The 25,141-nt window shown below is 45.0% G+C and overlaps 1 protein-coding gene across 1 annotated transcript in view; it reads right to left on the bottom strand.

The window, feature by feature from the left end:
- The window catches only part of CTNNA1 (catenin alpha 1), a 202,582-nt gene extending 177,833 nt beyond the window's left edge, over positions 1 to 24,749 (bottom strand). The window contains exon 1 of the mRNA XM_084637020.1: positions 24,604 to 24,749. The gene's annotated coding sequence lies outside the window, so the exon portion shown is untranslated. The remainder of the gene's footprint in view (positions 1 to 24,603) is intronic.
- Positions 24,750 to 25,141: the final 392 nt, after the last annotated feature.

The raw sequence follows: 25,141 nt of genomic DNA, 5'->3' as shown, positions 1-25,141 counted from the left end.
AAGAGGGGGAGTGGGACCCAGAGGATAACTTGAAGCCCAAAGATACATGCAGTCAGGAGCGCTTTTTTATTTTTACCCTGGAGGAGACTAGCCAGTTACAGCAGTCGGATCATGGCAAAGCACAAACAGGAGAGGAGGCCCTGGTAAGTGGATCTGATTTGGGGAATTGCTGAAGCGAGTTGTTGGGGGGCAGGAGTGTTGCAGAAAGCAAGTTTGTCTCCCACATGCCTGGTCTGAGCAGGCTGTTGATAGACTCCCTCACTTCACGGGAATCTCCCTCACAGATCTCCAGGAAATGTGTGTGGAGATACTGGGCAATCCACAGCCTCAGGTTCCTCTGCAGAGCTGCTTTGGAGAAGACCCTCCCTTGATTCCCTGCTCACCGTCAGCAGCGAGATCTCTTCCATAATGACCACTTCCTGTGGAAAGTGTGGGGTCAGGAATGATTATGGGGCCCTCCCTATAGTGCTGGCTCTCCCCAAGAACCACATGCCCAGTGTACAGCAGGGTCCGGGAAGAATAATTTACCTTGTTCCTACGGCTACTCACCATTTTGGGGGCCTTGTGGATCATGTGTGATTGCCTGTGGTCAGCTAGTTAGCGACAGATGTGTGAGTCATGGCTGTGTTTTAAAGCCCTCAATCAGTGTTGTCTGTGTTGCAAACAATACTGCTTCTGTAAAATGTTGCATTTGAACTTCAGAGATGACCTTGGGAGCTCAGCCTCCCTCTTTGTTATCAGAGGCAGAATGGCTGCGCAGAATTAGAAAGTGGCCAAGAACAACTAAGGAGGACTTTCTCCGTGAGGTTATGATGCACTCCGCTGCTGAGAAACAGGAATTGAAGGACTGGCGGGACTGCAAGAAGAGGGACCGAAAGGAGAATGCGGTACACCAGAAAGAAGCCACGGAGCTTCTCTTAAACATTATGGAGCGCCAAGTGGACATGCTCCAGGCGATACTAGCTCTTTAAACCGAGCAGCTCTGCACTGGCCCTCCCCTGCAGCTGCTGTCCCAAAACTCTTTCCTATGTGCTTCACACACACAGCCAACACACTTATCAACCTCCTGGCTCCACTTTCTACCTGCAGCATTCCACTCCTCCCTCCTCACAGTCCAGCACTCCCACTATCATTTGCACTCAATACCTATCCCTCTGCAGTTTGGCCCTGCTGAAGTACAGCACCTGCAGCATTGTACTCCAAAGAAGGCGGCTGGGTATGATCCCTGGAGCTCACAAAAGCTTATGCTCAAATAAATTGGTTAGTCTCTAAGGTGCCACAAGTACCCCTTTTCTTTTTGCGAATACAGACTAAACAAGGCTGCTACTCTGAAACAAATCTTTAGCTGTCCCAGGACCCCTCCTCCTCTTGAGACCTTCTCTTTCCCCATCCCCCTCCCCACTGATGAATTTTTTTGGTTGACTCTTTCCTCCGGTTGTTATCTTTTAAAAAAAAAATTCTGTTTGAAGGCAATCTTTATTCTATTAAGTGGAAAAAAAGAGCACTGCAAAGCAACAGACAATTATGTCAAGGCCCCTTCTTGCATCATGTGCACCAATCACCTCCTAACATTACAAGCACTGCAATCCCCAGCATAGCAACAAATATTAGTGGCTTTCAGCTTCAAATTGCTGCCTCAAGACATCCCTGAGCCTTATGGCCCTGCACTGTGCCCCTCTAATAGCCCTGGTCTCTGGCTGTTCAAATTCAGCCTCCAGGTGCTTAGCCTCAGAGGTCCAGCCCTGAGTGAAACTTCATAGATATTAAGGTCAGAAGGGACCATTATGATCATCTAGTCTGACCTCCTGCACAATGCAGGCCACAGAATCTCACCCTTCCCTTCACAAATATTATGGCACGTACCGCACACATCTATAAGCACAGAAATACTGTCATCAGCCTTGTTCAGCTTCCCATACAGGCATTGCCAGCAGGCTTTTAAAACAGCCAAATGCACACTCCAGTGTCATTCCGCACTTGCTCAGCCTGTTTTTGAACCGCTCCTTGCTGCTGTCAAGGTGCCCTGTGTATGGCTTCATAAGCCATGGAACTAAGGGGTAGGAAAGGTCTCCCGGGATCACAATGGGTATTTCGACTTCCCCTACGGTGATCTTCTGGTTCGGGAAGAAAGTCCCTGCTTGAAGCTTCGTGAACAGGCCAGTGTTCCGAAAGATGCGTGCATTATGCACCTTTCCTGACCAGCCTGCCTTAATGTCCATGACATGCCCACAGAGATACACAAGTGCCTGGAGAACCATAGAGAAATACCCCTTCCAATTAATGTACTCGGTGGCTAGATGGTCTGGTGCCACAATTGGAACATGCGTGCCATCTATCACTCCTCCGCAGTTAGGGAAGCCCACTTGGGCAAAGCCATCCACAATGTCATGTGCCCATAGTCACAGTCTTTCAGAGCAGGATGCGATTAATGGCCCTACACACTTCCATCAATACAACTCCAACGGTCAACTTTCCCACTCTGAACAGGTTAGCAACAGATCAGTAGCAGTCTGGAATAGCCAGCTTCCACAGTGCAATTGCCACATGCTTCTCCAACGGCAAGGCAGCTCTCATTCTCGTGTCCTTGTGCCACAGGTCTGAGGTGAACTCATCACACAGTCCCATGAATGTGGCTTTCCTCATCTGAAAGTTCTGCAGCCACTGCTCATCATCCCAGATGTGCATGACAATGATCCCATCACTCAATGCTCGTTTCCCTGAGCCCAAAAAGCATCTTTCCACTGTGGTCAGCACCTCCGTGAGTGCCACAAGCAATCTCGTGTCAAAGTTACCATGCGTGGTGAGATCAATGTTGCACTCCTCTTTCTTTTGTAGTTTAAGGAATAACTCCACTGCCACTCGTGACATGTTGGTCAGAGCAAACAGCATACTGGTCAGCAGTTTGGAATCCATTCCTGCAGCCCAAAAGAGGTAGGGGGTGCAATACACAAACCACTGAAAGAGAGCGCCAAATGAGGATGGAAGCACAGGGATTGCTGGGATGTGAAGCAATGCATCACGGGGCATTGGGTCTGGACCCAGGATGCTCTGGGACCTCTGTTGTCTTCCCACACAGCAAAAGAGAAAGAGGTACTCTGTGGGGTAGTTGCCCAGAGTGCACCGCTCCAAATAGTACCGCAAGTGTGAACACGCTATTGCGCAGCCAGCTGTCAGTGTGAACACACAATAGCCATTTTCCTTCTGCGCTCTGAGTGGCACTGTAACTTTGCCAGCGTAGACGTGCCCTCAATAAAATCTCCCAAAGAGTGCAGGAAACTGTCATATTGATCACAGCAACTTTTTACATTTAATTTCCTTTAAAAAAAAAAGTCTTTAACCGACCCCCTCCCAGCTGCCTTATTCCCTCATCATCAACAGGTAAAGTCATCATTCCAGCTACAAATCCTCCAGTAACCCATGAAAACCCTGTCACATTCTTCCTTTGAGTCAGATGCCCTCACACAAAGGCATTTTTTCAACATGTGATCCTGTCACACATATACCCCTATGCACATTCTGGTGTGTTACCCCTCCCCGTCAAGACACGTTTCAATAGGACAGGGATAAGGCCTATCAGATCTTGACAGCTTCTCTACTGTAATTCCTTTACAGGTCCAAATTACTTACAATTTAACTTGACTTTAAAAGTATGTTATTTTTCCACCCTCCACTTTAAGAATCAGAACCTTGGCATTTTATCAGGGAAGAATAAGTACAACCAAAGTTTCTAAAGTTAGATTTAATGCACATGAGGTCTAATTCTTTCATGGGGGAGGTGGAAGACATGCTCTTCTCAAACATCTAATAAGATGCTCTCAAGACCATAACAATGATGATTTCACAAAAAGCAAGCATTTTCAGAATTGAAATGCTTACACAATAGCCTGATGCCTTTACTTACATAAAGCTTTTTTCATTCTTGTTTGGCATAAACATGTTGCCTCAAAAGAATTAAAGGAGCTGTGTGAGAGTCCAATTGCAGCAAACATAGGAGATATTGTATTAGTTTATCATTCGGTTAAAATATCCCTTAAACTGATAGAGGACATCCTCAGATTGAGCACAGAACCATGCTCATATCCTTTTAATTATTCAAAGCCATACTGCAGTCCTTCAGAATAGCTGTCTGATTTAATCTCTTAGACTATTGGTTGCCAAAAGTTAAACTATTCAAGCAGGATTCTAGCCAAATGCAGGGAAGCCTGACTTGGTGTGAAGGTATTACTAGAGGTAAAAACAAAAACACGCAACAAGATTTATTAGAGAGAGTGCATAAAGATAAATAGATATTTAGAAGCTTAAGTGAAGACACCCTACTTCTTTAAAGATCTAGTTGCATCACACTACTTTTGAGAGGAGGGAGAAGAGGATATTCACTTTGAATAGTTGATTGAAAAGTGAAAAATAGCTAACAATAAAGCATGCTACACATAACAGAAGGAAAAAGCATGCTCCTTTTACCCTCAGTACTACCAGTGCATTTTGATCCTACACTGCAATGCTCAAACCCGCACAAACCTCAGTGCCACAAAGTCTTCTAACACCGGAGACAAATCCACACATTGCCAAATGAGCTACTTCAATTATTAGCAGAGGTGCCAGGGGATCTGCAACCAGATTAGTTTTCCCAGCAAATATGTTTTCACTGCAGAGTTAGCCCATGCTCTTACTCAAGCGTTACCCTTAAAAAACCCCACACCCTCCATTCACACATTCACCCTCTCATCTGAGTTTAGCGGTGCTTTCAACTCAAGCAAGCTGGCTCAGCTAGTTAAAGCCAAGGATGGTCTTTCACTTGGGCTGGTAACCCTCTCACTTTGCAGACTGGACAAAGGTCAAGACACTTGCGTGTGACAGTCCAATGCCTTCTCATAATTCCCCTTCGGTTTGCAGACCAGACCAACAGCTGGGACAAACAATTGGCTGCACCCAGTTCAGTCTGTAGCCTTATTCTGGAGGACCAGCTCTGTTTATTTTTTTAAACAAAAGGAAATTGGAACAAAAAGCAACAGTCCTGTTCTCCAACTAAGAATGTCAATAGCTTAATGTGCTGGTCCTTCCCCCAACACAGGTCTTTCCTGCCCTCCCTCAGCCTCCCTCCATAGGCACAAGAAAGAGTGCTCCCAGCCCTCTCCTAAATCCTGCCTCTCAGAGCTGGGGCACTTCTTTAAATCCCCTCGCTGGAAATTATCAGCCCCATCACTTAATGCTTCCAGCTGGGTCACGATTCCCAGCACCTGCCAGCTGGGCTCCATTCCAGAACAGGGCCAGCTGCTCCCTGGAACCCTAGCCCTTAAAAGGAGTAGGCCACCCTGTTACACACACATGCCCATGTACCCAGAAGTACAGACAAGCTCTCCCATTATTCACTGAGAAGGAATCAGAGCAGCTCAGCTTACTTCAGCATGAAGAACTGTGGGATGTGACCCCAGAAGTCAGAGCAACACACAGGAAATTGCAGCCCTAGTGAGGATACAGTTGTCTTCATGTAGAGCCATGCAGCTGCACCACAGCAGCACTTAAGTGAAGACACTCCTATGCTGAAGGGAGAACTTCTTTCATCAGCATAGTTAATCTACCTCCCCAAGAGGTGGTAACTATGTCAGAAGCAGCTCTCCCACTGTCATAGTTCTGTCTACACAAGGGATCAGGTCAGTATAACTATGTCGCTCAGAGGATATGGATTTCGCACCCTCTGAGCAACATAGGGATACCGCTATAGGTCTGTAGGGTAGACCTGGCCAGTAGCTTGGGGTATGGCTTTGCAGTGTGACTCCTCACACTTGAGCTAGGTGAACCTGGGTGCTGATCAGAACTGAACACATATCCTAAAAGAAAAAGGGCAACCCTCAAACAAGCGAAGTCTGGGCTACGTCTACATTACCACTATGTCAACATTACTTAGGTCGCTCAAGGTGTGAATAAACCACCCTGAGCGACATAAATTACACTGACACAGGCACTCATGTGCACAGCGCTGCGTCGGTGGGAAAGCTTCTCCCGCAGACCTAGCTTCTGCCGCTTGTGGAGGTGGTTTTATTATGCCAACAGGAGAGCTCTCTTCCATCAGCATGGAGCATCTTCACCAGACATGCTGCAGCAATACAGCTGCATCAGTACAGCTATGCCGTTGCAGTGCCATACATGTAGACTTATCCTTGGACACCCATAGAGTAGCAAATTTTACCAACAAACATGGATTCAAGTTTCTACTACAAATTAGCCAACTTTATCAGTTGGTACAAGAATCTGTCAGTGCTGCAAGATGAATTCTTGCTTGGCTTTCCAAACAAAACAAAAAACAAAACAACACACACACCCGGATTACTGGCAATAAGAAGCAAAGAAATCATGGTATTTTTGTTTTGATCTACTTAAGCATTCAATCTGCAGTAAAAGTGCAATCTATAAGCCATGCAGTTAGAAATAATGAAGATTGGCCTCACTCATATCCTAAAGCTACCTTTTTGTTCCTAAATTACTATGAATGTGTAGTATACTGCATTCTTTGGCTGAAAAGTCTTTTAATCCAGACGTTTATTAGAAGTTTTAAATACAGAAAGATATACGGACTGAAGTTATCTGGTTTGTTAGAGCCCAAGACAGCAAATCTTTAGTTAACATCACCTCATTCTTCAAAATACTACTGTAATTAAAGGCTAACCCCAAAGCCTTCCTGAGGCAGACATGATTTTAGTACATACAATATACGAAAGATCCTTTCTTAAAGCTCTAAATTTGAAGTCAGCATGTATGGGGAGCCAATTTCATTCCTCCACTGCGATGATTAATTTGGTTAGTCCACAAAAATGGTTCAGCACAGTTGTAAAAAATCCACACTTCAAGGGAAACGAGCAACTGGATGACATTTTATCTTTGAAACCACACTTTCTATTTTTTTAAATTTCTGAAGTATTTAAAGAAACAGAACATATTTGAAAGTGGACATCAGAAACACTAGATTCTAATTTCAATCTGTGAATGAAAGCGAACCACTCTGACAAGAATGGAGTGGTGAGATTAAGGTTTGTGTTATATCTATTAGAAGACAATAAGAAAAATTAAACAACTCCACAGAAGCTGGAAGAGAATAGAGAGTCATTGGTGACTGGAGAAGGGCACTGCCAGTGTGCAGTCAATTGTAATTGACTACTCAGGAGTCAAAGCTGCGAGTTATTGGATGGATTTGGTTTGCTGGAATCTAGATGCTTACATAAAGGTACACCTAATAATGTATCCTATGAAGAGAAAGAGAAAAAACTTATATTTCAAACTTAGATTAAGCCCTCACCTAATTTCTGAAATTGTGAAAGCTGCTGATTTATGTAGCAAATGAGTGATTAGTATTAATGATCACTAAACATCAGTGTATGTTATTTGACTTGCATGCTTAACACGGTAGGAAACAACTGAATGGACTAGAGAAAAACATAATTTATCCTGGGTTGTTAAATAGCAAGGCAAAAGGATTCATGGTCATATGAATAGTGCAGAAAATTTTTTTTTCCAAGATCAGTTGTGCTACTGAATGAAAGCATCTACTGAAGCAAAAGAGCAGATCAGTGATGTTCCTGCAAGCAAGGTATTTTCTATGCTATTGTCATAATCAAAAGTCACAATGATGACTTAAGGCCCTGCCCAGGACTTCAGCAGCTCTTTGTCAGCTTCATTCAGAAACAACCTGCTATGTCTTACACAAAAAGTGGCAGAATTTAGTGATCAAGCCATAAAACTTAAAAGGCAAAGACATGAACTTGATAAGTTAAAACCTCCTCCAACACTAAGAATATCAACTTAAATGAAACATAAAATTAGTTATTAACTGAAGCACTTCAACATGACTATTCTCCTTCTGGCAGCTTTAGACTCATAGGTCCGCTACTAGTTCTTTGCTTGCAACATCTAGAAGAACCAACACTAATATAAAGCAAGCTGGCTGACTGAACAGAAGATGTAACATGTTGTTGGCTACAAGTATGCCTGGGGGGAGGGATTTTACATCTGAAAAGAAAAGCACGAAGTATAGCACCACAAAATTGCTCAAAGATGGGGAGCGGGGGTGTGGTATGAGAGGTCTTCACACTTTGCTTTTCAATGATCTGAAACCCATGATAAAACTAGCAAGAGAATTTTTCAGATTTAGTCACCTTGAACTTCTGATGTATGGGTGTTCACAATATTAAAGCTCTGTTAAAAAAAGTCACTAATACTCAACAGTCCCACAGAATTTTCCAACTTCAGCCAGCTTTCTCCCACCCCGTAAGCCTTATGGAATTTTTTTGATGACAGCTTCCCAATGATATGAAGAGGAATTTTCAGACTCTATATTTGAATCCATCCACCATTAAATAAGTTGACATGTGCATTAGAGTGAGGAGGACTGAGCAAAACAATACACATTGTATATGAAAACTCTACATAGGCACTGAATTTGCAAAGCAACTGAAGGAGGTTTTGGAGCAATTTGATTATAAGGTCAATTACACAGCTATAGACTTAATGGAAGTCTAGCTGATCCAATTAAAGAACTCAAACTACACAAAGAAAATAGAAAACTACATCAAAATGGAAGTAGAGTCATGACAGAAAACACTGTTCATTCAAAAGACCTGAAATCCTGTTCAGCATCAACAGCTTGCACAGGTATGTCACTCCCAAGATTTTGGTCAGACCCCCTTCAACATTAAGCAATAAGTCTTTACAAAGAAGTTAGATCTTACTAACACTGACTTATGCTCCTCACAGGAGGCATGCAAAAGAGCGGGTACAGGAAAAGCAGCTCTTAAATCCATGTTAGTAGACGGGGACTAGGACATGTACAATTGTGCTTGTATTCTCAGGGAGGTGTGTGATTTGGAAAGCACATCAATTGCCACCTTGCATGTTGTACATGACCATAGGGGTTTCTACAGCACCTATAAATGCAGTACCTAAGCTCTTCCTGGCACAGATCTAGCCCAAATCCATCTTCCACTTTTCTACTCCATACAACCACCACATACAGAGACAGTCTTTTAAGCCTTTAAATCAGGGGAGGGCAAATTTTTTGGCCTGAGGGCCACATCACGTTTCCAAAATTGTATGGAGGGCCAGTTAGGAGAGGCTGTGTCACCCCAAACTCCTATCCAACCCCCCCGCGCCACGCTTCTCACCCCGACAAGCGCCCCCCCCCAGGACTCCTGCCCCATCCACCACCCCCTCCTCCATGTCCCCTGACCACCTCCAGACCCCCCCCCCAACCTGACTTGCCCCCCGATCACCCTGCCCCCTCCCACCCCCCAACTCCCCTGCCCTCTAACCGTGCTGCCTGGGGCACCGGTGGCTGGTGGCGCTACAGCCGCGCTGCCCACACCACCAGGTCAGGCTGCGCCTCTGCAACTGCGCTGCTTGGCCGCCCAGAGCATTGCGCTGGCAGCACAGCGTGCTGAGGCTGCGGGGGAGGGGGAAACAGCAGGGGAGTGGCCGGGGCGAGCCTCCCAGACCAGGAGCTCAGGGGCTGAGCAGGAGGGGCCCGTGGGCCACAGTTCGCCCACCTCTGCTTTAAATACTTAACTGTTTTTACAGCAGCTTCTGATGTCCTCAACGATACTTTACGAACAACTGAGGGCATGGCTACACTTGCAGATGTAGAGCGCTTTGAGTTAAACCAGCCCTCAGAGAGCACAGTAGGTAAAGCACTGCAGTCTGTCCACACTGAGAGCTGCAAGCGCACTGGCGTGAGCACATTTTCAGCAGCGTTGGGAGCAGCGCATTATGGGCAGCTATCCCACAGAGCCTCTTTTCCCATTCTGGCGCTGTGGCTTGTGGGAAGGAGGTAGGGCATTCTGGGTCCTGTCCCAATGCCCCGTGATGCACTGGTTCGCATCCCAGCAATCCCTGTGCTTCTGTCCACATTTTGCGCCATCTTTCAAGGTTTTTTTGTACCACACGCTCTCTCTTCCCTTTCGGTCTGCGGGAATGGAGCCCAAACTGCTGAGGAATATGCTGACGAGTCTTGCCAGCACGTCATGTTTGGCAGTCGAGTCACTCCTTAAGATCCAAACTGACAGTGAGGACTCCGACAATGATATTGACTCGAGTAACACATACAACACAAGATTGCTTGTGGCACTCATGGACATGCTCAAACTGTGGAACGCCACTTTTGGGCTCGGGAAACAGGTACTGAGTGGTGGGATCATGTTGTCATGCAAGCCTAGGATGACTAACAGTAGCTGCAGGACTTTTGGATGAGAAAAGCCACATTCCTGGGACGGTGCGATGAGCTCGCCCCCATCCTGCGGCGCAAGGACACAAGACTGACAGCTGCCCTGAAGGTGGAGAAGCGGGTAGCTATTGCAATCTGGAAGCTAGCAACTCCAGACAGCTACCGATCGGTCGCTAACCAGTTTGGAGTGGGAAAGTCAACCGCTGGAATTGTGTTGATGCAAGTTTGCATTAATCACATCCTGCTCAGAAGAACCAGAACTCCGGGTAACGTGCATGACATTGTGGCTGGCATTGCACAAATGAGTTTCCTAACTGTGGAGTGGCGATAGATGGCATGTATATTCCAATTCTGGCATCAGACCACCGAGTACATTAATAGGAAGGGGTATTTCTCTATTTTCTCCAGGCGCTTGTGGATCACCGGGAGCGTTTCATTGACATTAATGCAGGCTGGCCCGGAAAGGTGCATGACGCGCGCATCTTTCAGAACACTGGCCGGTTCAGGAAGCTGCAAGCTGGGACTTTTTTCCCAGACCAGAAGATCACCATAGCGGAAGTTGAAATGCCCATTGTGATCCTTGGAGACCCCGCTTACCCTTTAATGCTGTGGCTCATGAAACCCTACACAGGGAGCCTTGACAGCAGCAAGGAGCGGTTCAACAACAGGCTGAGTCGGTGCAGAATGACTGTGGAGTGTGCTTTAGGCCATTTAAAGGGCCGTTGGTGCTCTCTGTATGGGAAGCTGGGCCTGGCTGACGACAACATCCCCACGGTTATATCCACGTGCTGTACCCTCCGTAACATTTGTGAAGGGAAGGGTGAATGATTCACTAAGGCACGAAACTCAGAGGTTCAATACCTGGAGGCTGAATTTGAACAGCCAGAGAGCAGGGCTATTAAAGGGGCCTAGCACGGAGCTGCAAGGAATAGGGATGCCTTGAGGGAGCAATTTGAAGCTGAAAGCCACCAGTAATGTCTGGTGTCCTGCATGGGAGTGAAGTGCAGTGGTTCTAATGTTAGTAGGAATCTGTGTTTGCTACGCTGACTTGCAGTGCCTGTTTCTTTCCTGGGCTAAGGTATCTTTTACTTAATGCAATAATAAAGAAGGTTTTCAAAGCCAAACAATCCATTTATTGAAAAGAAAATGCATTTATTGAAAAGAAACAACTGCTTGGGAAACAGAACAATCACAAATTTGCATATGTCCTGTTATCATACTCAGCCTCCCTGTCTGGAGTGCTGTGCAATGAGTGCTACACTTCAGGATGGCTATAATGCATGGTGATGGGGGCTGAGTGCAGTGAGTAAGGCTTGTAGTTTTCAGGGCTGGGCGGTGAAGCTACAGGTGTTGGAGGCAGCTAGTGGCAATAAGAATCTGGATGTTGGGGAAAGTGTTTTGGGACAACTGGGGGGGGGGGGGAGGGCACGGTAGTGCTCCACGTGCATGGCTACGAGCGCCTAGATCGAGTCCGCTTGGCGCTCCATGATGATTATCAGCGGATCCATGCTTTGCTGCTAGAGCTCCGTGCTTTTGTGCCGGCACTTCTCATTCTGCTGGCAGATCCCCCTTTTACTCTCCTTCCACTCCTGCACTTTTAGATTCTCGTTAAGGGACTGTTGCATTACTTCACTACCTCTTTTTAAATCTCTTCCCATATGACACAAATGAAACTAAAACAAAAAACCACTCATACTGGAACAGTAGGGGTTATGCCTGTAAACTATTAAACCTGCCCGAATATAGACAAAGCCTAAGTCACTTGATCATTTGGGCCTTGTCTACACTGGGATATTGTTATCCACCCCGATTCTTATTAATTTTTGGCCTCAATGACAATTGGGCATTCAGTAAAAATGAGTTCCTTTTATCGGTTACTAATTACTCTTTAAATTTCACTGAATGCTCCACTGTTCTTGTGTTGAGATGGGGAGGACACAAGCGCTAGATCTACAATCTCTATGTCATTCGTCACTTTCATACACACTTATGTCCCCACTATTCACCTTAAAAAGGAGATGAATAAATTCCATTTTTTTCCAATTACTGTTCATGTGAGTTTTTCTACGCCTCTAATCATTTGTCACCAGGGTCTGCAATATCCTTTTTGAAATGGGCTGACCAGTACTGCACACTGTTCTGAAAGAGGGTATACTACTATTTATATAGTGACCTTGTGACATCATCTGTATTACTCTCTCTTATTCCTTGTGCATCCTACCACCTTGTTTGCCAGTTTTGACCTCAGCAGCATATTGAATCGAAGTCTTCGTCAGGCGGTCTACAACGATACAAAGGTCCCTTTCCTGTGTTGCCACAAATAATTTAGAACTCTGTATGGCATATGAGTAGCTCAAATTTTAATACAATATGCATTACTTTCCATTTATCAACACTGAACTTCTATCTGACATCATGTTGCCCATTCAACAGCTATAAATCCCTCTGAAGAACGTCAGTCTTCTTAGTACCTCACTGCTCACCTCCTTTCCAGATTATTAATAAATATATAGACAGACCTACCGTGGAACCTTGTGGCACCCAGCTGCAGGGTCTGGGATGATGCAGTGTTCTCAGCTGCTCCAGGATATCTGCAGCCATTGGGGATCACATTTAACCTTTTGCTATGATGAACATTAGTCATTTATTTCTTCTCTGTTTTCTCTCTCCCAGACAGTTTGATTTATGACAATACTTTTCTCCCCCATGAGCACTTAGTTTTAGCAGCTTCTTGTAAAAGACCTTGTCAAAAACCCTTTGAAAATCTAAAATTAGATCAACTGGTTTTCCTTTATCCACTCCTTTTATCAGAATTCTTTGAACACAATCAGTAGATTAGCAAGATGCAATTCCCTTTTGCACAAACCATGCTTGTTAGACCCTGCCATACTTTTCAGGTGTTTAATTCTATTTTTTAATCATTATTTCAACCAGTTTACCAGGTGCAAGTGTAAGGGTTACTGGTCAGCAATCCCCTGGATTACCAATAGGGCCTTTTTAAAATATAGGTACAACACTTATTATCCTCCAGTTTTCTGATATAGAAGTCATTTTTAATGAGACTGTATTTTGCTAAAGTTAATCATGCCTTAAAATGTTAGTTGTCATTTTATACACAACTTGTCCTTGCCTAAGTTATATTAAAATGTGTGTAAGGCATTTAATAGGATGCATTTTCTCAGTGTAGAGAAGACATTGGAGAGTTGCTATCCATTTTTCAACATCCCTGTCACTGAAAGCAGAAGCTTTCACGAAAGGCAGGGTGAGACAGTAGTAAAAGGCACACTATCAGTAGCAAAGGTGCATAAGACAACCTACCTAGTAGAAGTGGAAAAACATTTCTCACGCTATCCACTACAAACCTTGCCTTCTTTCTTAAAGAAGTCTCTTTACTTGAGCTGTGCGTCCGGAGAGAGGGCACTGTTACCAACACAAGTACCCAATCCTGCAGCTGAGTGGCTTACTCTGCTCTCACCCATTATTTTGGGTCACTGACTAAAGAAGGGAGCAACTCAAGCGGCTCCTCATTTCTGGACTGCCAGCTGCTAGGCTTATTGACTGGACACCTGAGGGATCCACTCTGCAGGACTGAGCACACATACCTACACTTTCATTGTTGCATTACTTGCCACATCCTCAACCAAGGCCTGGAGTGAGCAGAGTTAAGTCCCCCCAAACCCATCCATGGATATGGCCCCTCCCTCCCTAAGAACTGTAGGAGCACAGGAGAGGCCGGTTCTGACGCCTACCTTCTCTAGATCAGCAGTTCTCAAACTTTTGTACTGGTGACCCCTTTCACACAGCAAACCTCTGAGTGCGACCCCCCTTATAAATTAAAAACACACATTTAACACTATTATAAATGCTGGAGGCAAAGCAGGGTTTGGTGGTGGAGGCTGACAGCTTGTGAGCCCCACATAATAACCTTGAAACCCACTGAGGGGTCATGACCCCAAGTTTGAGAACCCCTGCTGTAGATCTTCACCAGTCACTATTCAGAGCCATTCCATATTAAACGAGTGGAGAATTAGATTTGAATAAGTAAATTAAAAATTCTCCAAGATAGAAACATAACAGAGGGTTCCTGCAATAGCCTAGCACAATGGGTCTGAAACTTCTACGCCATAATGCAATACAAATTAATAAGTGGCACAGCAGAAGACATATCAGGGAGAGACAATAAGGCCAAGGAACGAAAAGACAACATTTTCCCTATGTCTTTAGAATGCTTTAAATCCCTAGAGGAGCTACATATTTCTACAGTACAAAGCTATACAAAGACCAAAAAAATAAGGGCTTGTCTATACTAGGAAGTTTCCCCATGATGAATCCCCATCTGGGCCCTCTTACTCAGGAGAAAAAGTGCCTTTTTCCAGCTCATCTTATGTCACTTTGAAAGCAGTATAAGCTAAACTGGAAAAAAGCACCCTTTCCAGAATAAGAGCATCCACATGGAGACATATCAATAGATTTATACCCATAAGTTCTCCCATGTAGACAAGGCCTTAAAACCCCCATCCAAGCCATCTGCATAAAGCAACCCAGAATTACTGATCTTCTACATCCTACAACTTCTCACTAAGAGAAAGCTTCATAGTAGGTTTAAATCTACAAGTCAGACAATCACTCCATTTTTGTCATTTGTCTGATTTCCTCCATATTCAACACACCTGGTTCCCACCCACACTTTATCTTGCTTTGGCAAATCAGGGAGTCAAACTTAAATCAAGATACCCGCTTGCTTCTGCTGGAGAATGGCAAGGTCACATGCACACGTAAGTAGGAAAGCTATTTGTATCTTATCAGTACTGCATGCAATACAGAAAGTCAGTTTACTATTGACCTCATTCCTTCTTCTTGAAGGGTAGTCGGGGCAGAAAGAATGTTAGTCTTGTCTTCACTACATTCCCTGTTCATCCTGGAACAAGGCTGATGTAACCTCATTTTCCAACCAGAAAGACTCCAATCTGCAGCTGGATCTGAAATTTTGTTTTTTATTCTTCGTCTGTTAAACTCCATGCTCTACTTTTATCATTGCTTTATGACACAACAAGTGATTCTCAAAAGCTTCCCTGTTTAGTTTAGTTCCTCCAATAATAAGTATTGGGATAAATAACCACCCACAGAATTGTAATCTTGTACATTGGGTAAGCTAATTACTACTTTTAAAGCTGTAGTCTCAAACATCTGCAACCTTTCTCCAAAGCTGCAAACCAATCCTTGAGGAACAAAATCTGAATTGTAGATCCATTGAGTGGAGTTACTCCAAACTAGCGATAACACTAAATTTGTTATAAACACTATAAAACTCCCAATTTGTTAGTATTTCAAGGTAAGTATGCAACTTGTTCTTTTAAATCATCTTGGCTGGTATATAACTAGACACAGCACTAGCATAAGGCTGTTATAAAGAAAATGGAAGTAATAATCTCCTACCAAACTTCCACATTACAGAAGCACATTTTGGAATCAACAGTCCAGTCCTTTCAAAAAGGATATTCAGAATATGACAATTTTAGCAATTCCAGAATATACCCAATTTCTTAGAATGATTCTTTCCATAGCTGCTCAGCCACTTAAGTACTGAAAAGTAACAGGGTGGATAAAAATCAATTTAAAAAAAAAAACAATGGATTTTTTATTTAAATTGGATTTTTTTGATCAAATGATTTTTGAGGAAAAACAATCTAAAGTTAAAGATACATTATAGCTCAAAGATATCTCTTCATGCAATAGGGATTACAAATTCTAATTCAACAGTATGAGACTATATATTCATGTAATGTTTAAGAAAAGTTTTGTAAATGAGTTCCAATAGTTCATGGATTAGGGACCGAATCTTATGGGATTCCAGGGGCTTCTGTATAGATTATTTAGGTTAATCTTTCTATCTACCCAATGGGACTCAGTGCTCAGTCTAGAAGATACCATATTCAGAGATGCTTAGTTTTGCAGTTCTCAAACTGTGGATTTGTGTCTCCAGAGATAACATGCTTGTTAACAGCAAAAATGTTTTTAAATAAATAAATATACAGAGGTGAGAAATAACAGACCTCAACACTGTGCAAATCTGCAAATTTGTGTACATAGTCAATCCCTTACCTCTCTCTAAAAGTGCAAAGTTTCAAAAAGTTTAATGTATAGAAGAAGATTGTTGGGGGCAGAATAGATCTGGACAAGGAGAAGAAGTCTGGAGATAAATGTGAGAAGAGATGGACAGGCAGTAGAAACAAAAGTGAAACTGTTTGAGCAGCATATTCCAGAAGTGTACCCTTCATTGATTTGAGATCTACCATACCATTCTCTCACTAGAATGGAAAACTTATAATGGCAGCAGGGCGTAAGAGAGACCCAGTTTGGAAATAAGAACCATTCAAGAAATACAGGTTTGCTGGTGATGTTTTAAAAGAAACTCACACCAGTGAACTGGTGGAAATGATAATCTCACTTTTAACAGCAGTAGCTCCTTCTATCAGTGTAGAAAGAATATTTTCTTCCTTTGGACTAATTCATTCCAAATTGAGAAATCATTTGGGACCTGAAAAAGCAATAAAGCTTGTTTTTCTTTTCCAGGTTATGAACAAACAGGAAAATGAAGGTAAAGACGACTGAGAAGCCAATATTTTATGTTTCTCATGTTGACCTGGCCAACACAGTCAATTTAAATTTTTTTTTAATATTTCATTAACTATTTTAGTTAACAATTTTAACAAAAACAAACCTGATTTAAAAAAAACTTGAATGTTTAACTAAATTCAAAAATTCATATGCTTGTTTGTTATAATATTATATGTTTGCTGTTGAAGAAAAAAATCTAGAATACATAACGTTGTTTTAGTTAAATAAAACAATTGAAATGTCTGTCTGGTCATAGAACATCAGGGTTGGAAGGGACCTCAGGAGATCATTTAGTCCAACCCACTGCTCAAAGCAGGACCAATCCGCAACTAAATCATCCCAGCCAGAGACTTGTCAAGCCTGATCTTAAAAACCTCAAAAGAAGGAGATTCCACCACCTCCCTAGGTAACGTATTCCAGTGCTTCACCACCTCCTAGGGAAACTTTTTTTCCTAATATCCAACCTAAACCTCCCCCACTACAACTTGAGACCATTACTCCTCATGCTGCCATCTGCTACCACTGAGAACAGTCTAGATCCATGCTCTTTGGAACCCCCTTTCAGGTAGTTGAAAGCAGCTATCAAATCCCCCCATCATTCTTCTCTTCCGGAGACTAAACAACTCCAGTTCCCTGAGCCGCTCCTCATAAGTCATGTGTTCCAGTCCCCTAATAATTTTTGTTGCCCTCTGCTGGACGCTTTCCAATTTTTTCACATCCTTCTTGTAGTGTGGGGCCCAAAACTGGACACAATACTCCAGATGAGGCCTCACCAATGTCGAATAGAGAGGGACAATCACATCCCTCAATCTGCTGGTAACGCCCCTACTTATACAGCCTAAAACGCCATTGGCCTTCTTGGCAACAAGGGCACACTGTTGACTCATATCCAGCTTCTCGTCCACTGTAACCCCTAGGTCCTTCTCTGCAGAACTGCTGCCTAGCCATTCGGTCCCTAGTCTGTAGCGGTGCATGGGATTCTTCTGTCCTAAGTGCAGGACTCTGCACTTGTCCTTGTTGAACCTCATCAGATTTCTTTTGGCCCAATCCTCTAATTTGTCTAGGGCCCTCTGTATCCTATCCCTACTCTCCAGCGTATCTACCTCTCCTCCCAGTTTAGTGTTATGCAAACTTGCTGAGGGTGCAGTCCACGCCATCCTCCAGATCATTAATGAAGATATTAAACAAAACCGGCCCCAGGACCGACCCTTGGGACACTCCACTTGATACTGGCTGCCAACTAGACATGAAGCCTTTGATCACTACCCGTTGAGCCAGACTATCTAGCCAGCTTTCTATCCACCTTATAGTATGGGCTGAATGAATGGACTTTAACTTGCTAGCAAGAAAACTGTAGGAGACCATGTCAAAAGCTTTGCGAAAGTCAAGGAACAACACGTCCACTGCTTTCCCCTCATCCACAGAGCCAATTATCTCGTCATAGAATGCAATTAGATTAGTCAGGCGTGACTTGCCCTTGGTGAATCCATGCTGACTGTTCCTGATCACTTTGCTCTCCTCTAAGTGCTTCAGAATTGATTCCTTGAGGACCTGCTCCATGATTTTTCCAGGGACTGAGGTGAGGATGACTGGCCTGTAGTTCCCAGGATAACTCCTCCTTCCCTTTTTTAAAGATGGGCACTACATTAGCCTTTTTCCAGTCATCCGGGACTTCCCCCGATCACCATGAGTTTTCAAAGACAATAGCCAATGGCTCTGCAATCACAGCCGCCAACTCCTTTCAGCACTCTCGGATGCAACGCATCCAGCCCCATGGACTTGTGCTCGTCCAGCTTTTCTAAATAGTCCCTAACCACTTCTTTCTCCACAGAGGCCTGGTCACCTCCTCCCCATGCTGTGCTGCCCAGTGCAGTAGTCTGAGAGCTGACCTTGTTCATGAAGACAGGCAAAAAAAGCATTGAGTACATTAGCTTTTTCCACATCCTCTGTCACTAGGTTGCCTCCCTCATTCAGTAAGGGGCCACACTTTCCTGGACTTTCTTCTTGTTGCTAACATACCTGAAGAAACCCTTCTTGTTACTCTTAACATCTCTTGCTAGATGCAACTCCAGGTGTGATTTGGCCTTCCTGATTTCACTCCTGCATGCCTGAGCAATATTTTTATACTCATCCCTGGTCATTTGTCCAATCTTCCTCTTCTTGTAAGCTTCTTTTTTGTATTTAAGATCAGCAAGGATTTCACTGTTAAGCCAAGCTGGTCGCCTGCCATATTTACTATTCTTTCTACACATCAGGATGGTTTGTCCCTGTAACCTCAATAAGGATTCTTTAAAATAGAGCCAGCTCTCCTGGACTCCTTTCCCCCTCATGTTATTCTCCCAGGGGATCTTGCCCATCAGTTCTCTGAGGGAGTCAAAGTCTGCTTTTCTGAAGTCCAGGGTCCGTATTCTGCTGCTCGCCTTTCTTCCTTGTGTCAGGATCCTGAACTCGACCATCTCAGGGTCACTGCCTCCCAGGTTCCCATCCACTTTTGCTTCCCCTACTAATTCTTCCTGGTTTGTGAGCAGCAGGTCAAGACCAGCGCTGGTGATGTTCTCCTCCTAATACACCATGGCAAGAAAATCCTCCTGTATTAATGATTAACCCGTTGAATTGGAGATATTTATGAAGTCATTGGGAGGTGAACTATCTGCTTCAATTACCTTTGGTAAATGAAATAACCAAACAATCATTCACTTTCTCATATAGCTGTAAAACTAATCTGAAAGGTTTTCAAAATAAATCACTTTAAAAATATATAGTGTATACCTTCTAAAAAACGAAACGTACATCTGTCTCTGAATTGTGAAGACTATGTATTAAGGTTATAACAACCAACAAGAACGCACTTTTATGTAAGAAATTCATGATTAAATCGAGTCTTCCTGACTAGTGATTTAAATCAAATCCACCCTGAAAAGTAACATAGAGCTTGTCTACACAGGAAAGTTGTATCAGCTAAAAATTAAATCTGTATAACTGGTCTTGTGGAGATTTATTCTGAAATAAGAATGGCTATTTTTGGTTTACCTTGAATTCCTTGCACAGCAAGCAAAGCTAGACCACATGAGAAAGTATATCCACATTGGAAGCTTCACCAGTATCAATTCACTCCTTACCTCAGTGGTTCTCAACTCTGGTCCACTGCTTGTTCAGGGAAAGCCCCTGGCGGGCCGGGCCGGTTTGTTTACCTGCCGCGACAGCAGGTTCAGCAGATCGCAGTTCCCACTGGCCGCAGTTCGCCACCAAGCCAATAGGGGCTGCAGAAAGCGGCGCGGGCCGAGGGATGTGCTGGCCGCCCTTCCTGCAGCCCCCATTGGCCTGGAGCAGTGAACCATGGCCAGCGGGAGCCGCGATCAGCTGAACCTGCAGACGCGGCAGGTAAACAAACCGGCCCGGCACGCCAGGAGCTTTCCCTGAACAAGCAGTGGACCAGAGTTGAGAACCACTGCCTTAGCTTATATTGGTATAAAACTTTCCTGTGTTGACAAACCCTTACGTGCATAAATTTTCAAGTTCAGCAGAATAAGTATTTGGGGATTTCTAAGAAAAAGGCATTGTGTTACAAGAGAAAAGAACACAAACATTCATTGGGCCTACAGTCCAGTTTCAGGTTAACACCTCAGTAAGTATTCTTCCGGCCATATTCTATTTGATGTCCAGTTAATTCAAAAGCTGTAGTAAGTTCAATTTAATATCCAACACTGTTTTACTGATAAAACAAGCATTTTATCATCACTTAAGTCCTCACTCCAGGCTTATCTTAATATCTATGGATTACTTCAGTTTCATCACAGATGGTAAGTAACATTTCCAATTAATTCCTTGCATGAGAAAGGAATTTAAGAAACCATTACCACAGTTTGACAACAGGATCTAATTTCAATTCATATTAAAAGTCTACTTAAATATATTTCTAGTTTAAACATTGCCATTGTTGATTCTTTTGTAAGATCAATTTCTCAATGAGTTGCAAGAAGGGAGGCATTCAAATAGTTGATCTATGCAATATTCTTGTTTAAATCTGTTATCCTTCAATTAATTTTATTTGGACTATAGAACTTCTCTGAATGAAGAAACATAACTGTATGAATTTCTTGCCATTACCCATGTCTAACAGCATCTCAAAATTCACAAGAAGAAACCAAAGTGAATATACTAATTCACTACTTTAGTTTCTGGGCCTCCAGATGCTTACAAACTTTACATTTAATATTAAAATAATTGTGTTGAATATTTTAGTTATTAGTGTGAGGATAAGAGTTCTAATCCCAACTCTGCCCTCCTTACATAAACATTTACTCCACTTCAGATTCTTATTAGAATTGGTTGAAAAATAAAACTAGACAAAGTTTTTAATAGCCTTTGATAATTTGTTTTGTGTTTTAGTTTTTATCTATATTTTTAAGAGAAAGGACACAATGATTCTTCTTAAGAACATTTATGTAAAGCATTTCATTTTCAAAAGAGGCCTTTTTTAAACAAAAAACTTTGTTCAAAGACATAGGCAGCTCATTATGTATTTACATTATTCTAGCACCTAGAGATCAGCCAAATCATGGGCCTATTGTACTAGATGTTGTACAGACACAGTAAACAGTCTGACACCAGAAGCTTACAGTTGAATAGACCACATAAAACAGGTCAGAGACATACAAGGGGTGGGGGGGGAAGAGACAGGAGGGAGGAAGAGACTGGGAAACAGACAAGATATGCACAGTTCTTAGGCAAGAGAAGGACGGTAGTTACAAAGCACTACCTGCTTAGTAATTTTCAGATTGGTTTCCAGTACCTACTAGGACACAGGTATGTTTTGAGGAATGACTTGGAGGAAAATATGGCGATTTTACAAGTTTGGACTGGAAGTTTTGCTACCCCACATGCATGAAGATGGGATAATTCTTGTGGTATTAAGGCTAGAATCATTGGCTGAGTAAAGATAAGCAAAACTGAGAAGAACTTTCAGGGTAAGTTTGTATATGATGTGACTGGAGGTGGGGAAGCCAATGAAGATACTTAATGGTAGAGTGAGAAGGGGAGAATGACAATCAAGCCTTTCAGAGCAGCAGTCATGTTAGTCTGTATCTGCAAAAAGAAAAGGAGTACCTGTGACACCTTAGAGACTAACAAGCCTTTGCTCTTTATCTTAATAGGTCCATCAATGGCAATTAGCCAGGATGGACAGTGATGGTATTCCTAGCCTGTTTGCAAGAAGCTAGGAATGGGCAACAGGGGATGGATCACTTGATGATTACCTGTTCTGTTCATTCCCTCTGGGACACCTAGCATTGGCTACTGTCGGAAGACAGAATACTGGGCTAGATGGACCTTTGGTCTGCCCAGTATGGCGACTCTTATGTTCTCATCTTTGCACCCACATTTTGAATGGGCTTCAGGGGAGCCAGGCCACAAGCATCAAGGCCAGATAGGAGACTAGTGCAGTAGTCAAGTGATAGACAAGGATTTTGACAGCAGGTGACCAGTGGGAGTAACTGACCAGCTCAGCACTACTGACCAGAAATAGAAGGGTTCAGAGGGATCACCAGGTAGCTGTACAGATATTGTATAAGTAACTGTGGAAGAGAAATACATCTTGTATCAGGTTCCCTACGCTCTACAATAGAAGTGAACAAACAACGGCCCGCGGAACCATCCTGCCGGGCCCCTGAGCTCCCAGTTGGGGAGGCTAGCCCCCGGCCCCTCCCCCGCAGCCTCAGTTCACTGTGCCACCAGCGCTCTGGCCTGCCGCTCGTGTCAGGCAGTGCAGCGGCATGGCTGGCTCCAGTATGGTAAGGGAGCAAGGACTGGATAAGGGGCAAGGGGTCCCAGGGGGCAGTCAGTGGACAGTCAGTGAACAGGGGGAGTTGGATAGGGGGTGGGGTCCCGGGGGCCCTCTCAGGGGGCAGGGGTGTGGACGGGGTCGTGGCAGTCAGGGGTCAAGGAGCAGGGGCGGTTGGATGGGGCAGAGGTTCTGAGGGGGGTGGGAAGTGGAAGGGGGCAGATAGGAGGCAGAGGCCAAGCTGTTTGGGGAGGCACAGCCTTCCCTACCCAGCCCTCCATACTGTTGTGCAATCCCGATGTGGCCCTTGGGCCAAAAAATTTGCCCACCCCTGCTCTATACCCACCCAGAACCTGTTGAGTAACATAGTTGTTATAATAAAGTTACACGAGTTCTCATGTGTTTTACTGCTTTTGCAAGTCAGAGGTAGACTACACAACAAGACAGCCTTAAAATAAAGCTATTGATGCCTAAAGTGAAAACCAATCCAGTGAAAACCAATCCAAGCCATTCTTCTTTATAAAATAAAGTGAGTTGCAGGCTCTTCTTATGTAACACTTTCTCTCATTCCTTACAGTGAACACAGCATAGAAACACCACTTCACAGTTTCAAGACAACACAGCAATGTGTCGATTTTGGCATGCAGCCTACATGACGATTAAGCTCCTGCCTTAATGGGAAGCACTGTATTTGCCTGGCAGACTACAGGCCTAACATTACTCATTCCAGCCACACATCTTCAACTACAAAACAAAATCCACTAGACAGAGTCCTCCACAGATAATGAAAGACAATGCCAACACATTCCCCTTACAACTGCTGCCCTTGAGAGCTAAGCATATAGGGCTAAGTCCAGTCCTCTTATTAGCTAGCACAACTTCCATCAGTGGGAGTAGGGACAAAATATAGCTGTGGTGTAAGTGGATGCAGAGTACTAGGCCATCTGACACCCCACTAAAAAGTCGAGGATTACTTGTGTACCAACAGACTATTTTCTGTACATAGAGACTGGAAAGGAACAATGTCAGCTTACAAAACAAGTTATATTTATGTGAAAACTTTTCCCCACTAACGTTACTGTAATATCTAAAAATCACTATAATTGAAATTTTAAGGACAAGTATTTTTCTATTTTGTTATCTTATGCTTTGACAGCCCCTCACAATAGTCAGTTTCCTCCTGTTTGTGCAGGTCTTTCATGCTCCAGCAGGGAAGCTGGACACAGTGAGTAGGGACGTGTTGGTAAAAAAAAAAAAAAAAAAAAAAAAAAAAAGTGGGTGGGGTGAATCTCTTTTTTGGCCCCACTGCTGTTGGTGACAGAGACAAGAGCTGTGTGTGCTCGAAAGCGGGTCTCTTTCGCCAACAGCAGCGGGGCCTATAAGAAATATTCCCCCACCAAACTTGGCCCGCTCACATCTAGGGCCAACGCGGCTACAACTTCCTAAAACAAAACCAGCGACGAGAGTTTGGGGGCAGCGCTAACGCCCGGGACTCCCGGGAGAAGAGGGCGGGGCCGGGCGCCCCCCTCCTCCCCCCGGGCTCTGTGGCAGAGGCGGCGACGGCCGTTCCGGGGCTCAAGCCCAGGGCAGCACCGGCGTGGGCCGGGGAACAGCTTCCCCCGCCGGGGGCCCGGCCCCCCGAACAGTGGGAGGCGGCCCCAGGAAGCTGTGCGGGCCGCTTCGCGCCAGGCCGCCGGGCCCCCCCGGCCTGGGCGGGGCTGGGGCAGCGCGGCTCCCGCGGGGCAAGGGGCCCTGCTCAGAGCGCGGCAGCCCAGCCTGGGGGCCGCAGCACCGTGAGGCGCCCTGGGGCCTAGCGGGAGTGGGGGCTCCTCAGGCCGGGCCCCACTGGCGGCGGCGGGCGGGACAAGCTGCTCGGCCCAGGCCCGCTGGCGGGGGGAGGGGTAACCCGGGGGTGGGGCCGCGGGCCAGGCCCCATTAGCGGCCGGAGGAGAAGTTTCCAACTCGGTGGGAGGGGAGGGGGTCCGGGCCACGAAGTTACCTGCGGGTCCCGGACGGGAAGGAGGCGCCGGTGGATCCTGAGCCCCGAGCCGCCTCAGCCGCTTTGTCTCTGCGCCGCACCCGTCCCGACTGGAGAGGAGGAAATGGGCTCTTCCGGGCACCTCCCCCGACGGCCTAGCCGGCTTTTCGTGGCACCTCCCTCTGCAGCTCCGCCGGCTCTTCCCGGCACCGCCCGCCCCGCGCAGGTGAGAGGCTGGGAGCTCTGCCCAAGCGGCTGCGGGCGGAGCGGCCGCCGCAGGAAGAGCTGAGGGGGGTGTGAGAGTGAGTCAGAGTTTCAGGTGAGAGGAAGGTGCCTGGGTCGCTGGTAGCAGGGGAGGGCCCGGCCGGGGAGGTAGAGAGCCGGGGGGTGTGTCAGGTGGGAAGATTGGGGGAGGGGTAGAGAGCCGGGGTGGGGTCTCGGATGGGGAGAGGGTGCAGTGGGCCGGAGGGTGGGGTGAGTTCGGGGGGGGCAGAGGCCTGGGGTGTCAGGTGGGGAGATGGGGGGGAGTGGGCTAGGGAGTGGGGTGAGACCTGGAGGG

Source organism: Lepidochelys olivacea (genome assembly GCF_965140295.1).
Source record: "Lepidochelys olivacea isolate rLepOli2 genome assembly, chromosome: 8".
NCBI classification, from domain to species: Eukaryota; Metazoa; Chordata; order Testudines; family Cheloniidae; genus Lepidochelys; species Lepidochelys olivacea.
Note: the sequence above shows the minus strand (reverse complement) of the source record. Positions and strands in the feature narration are given on the sequence as shown.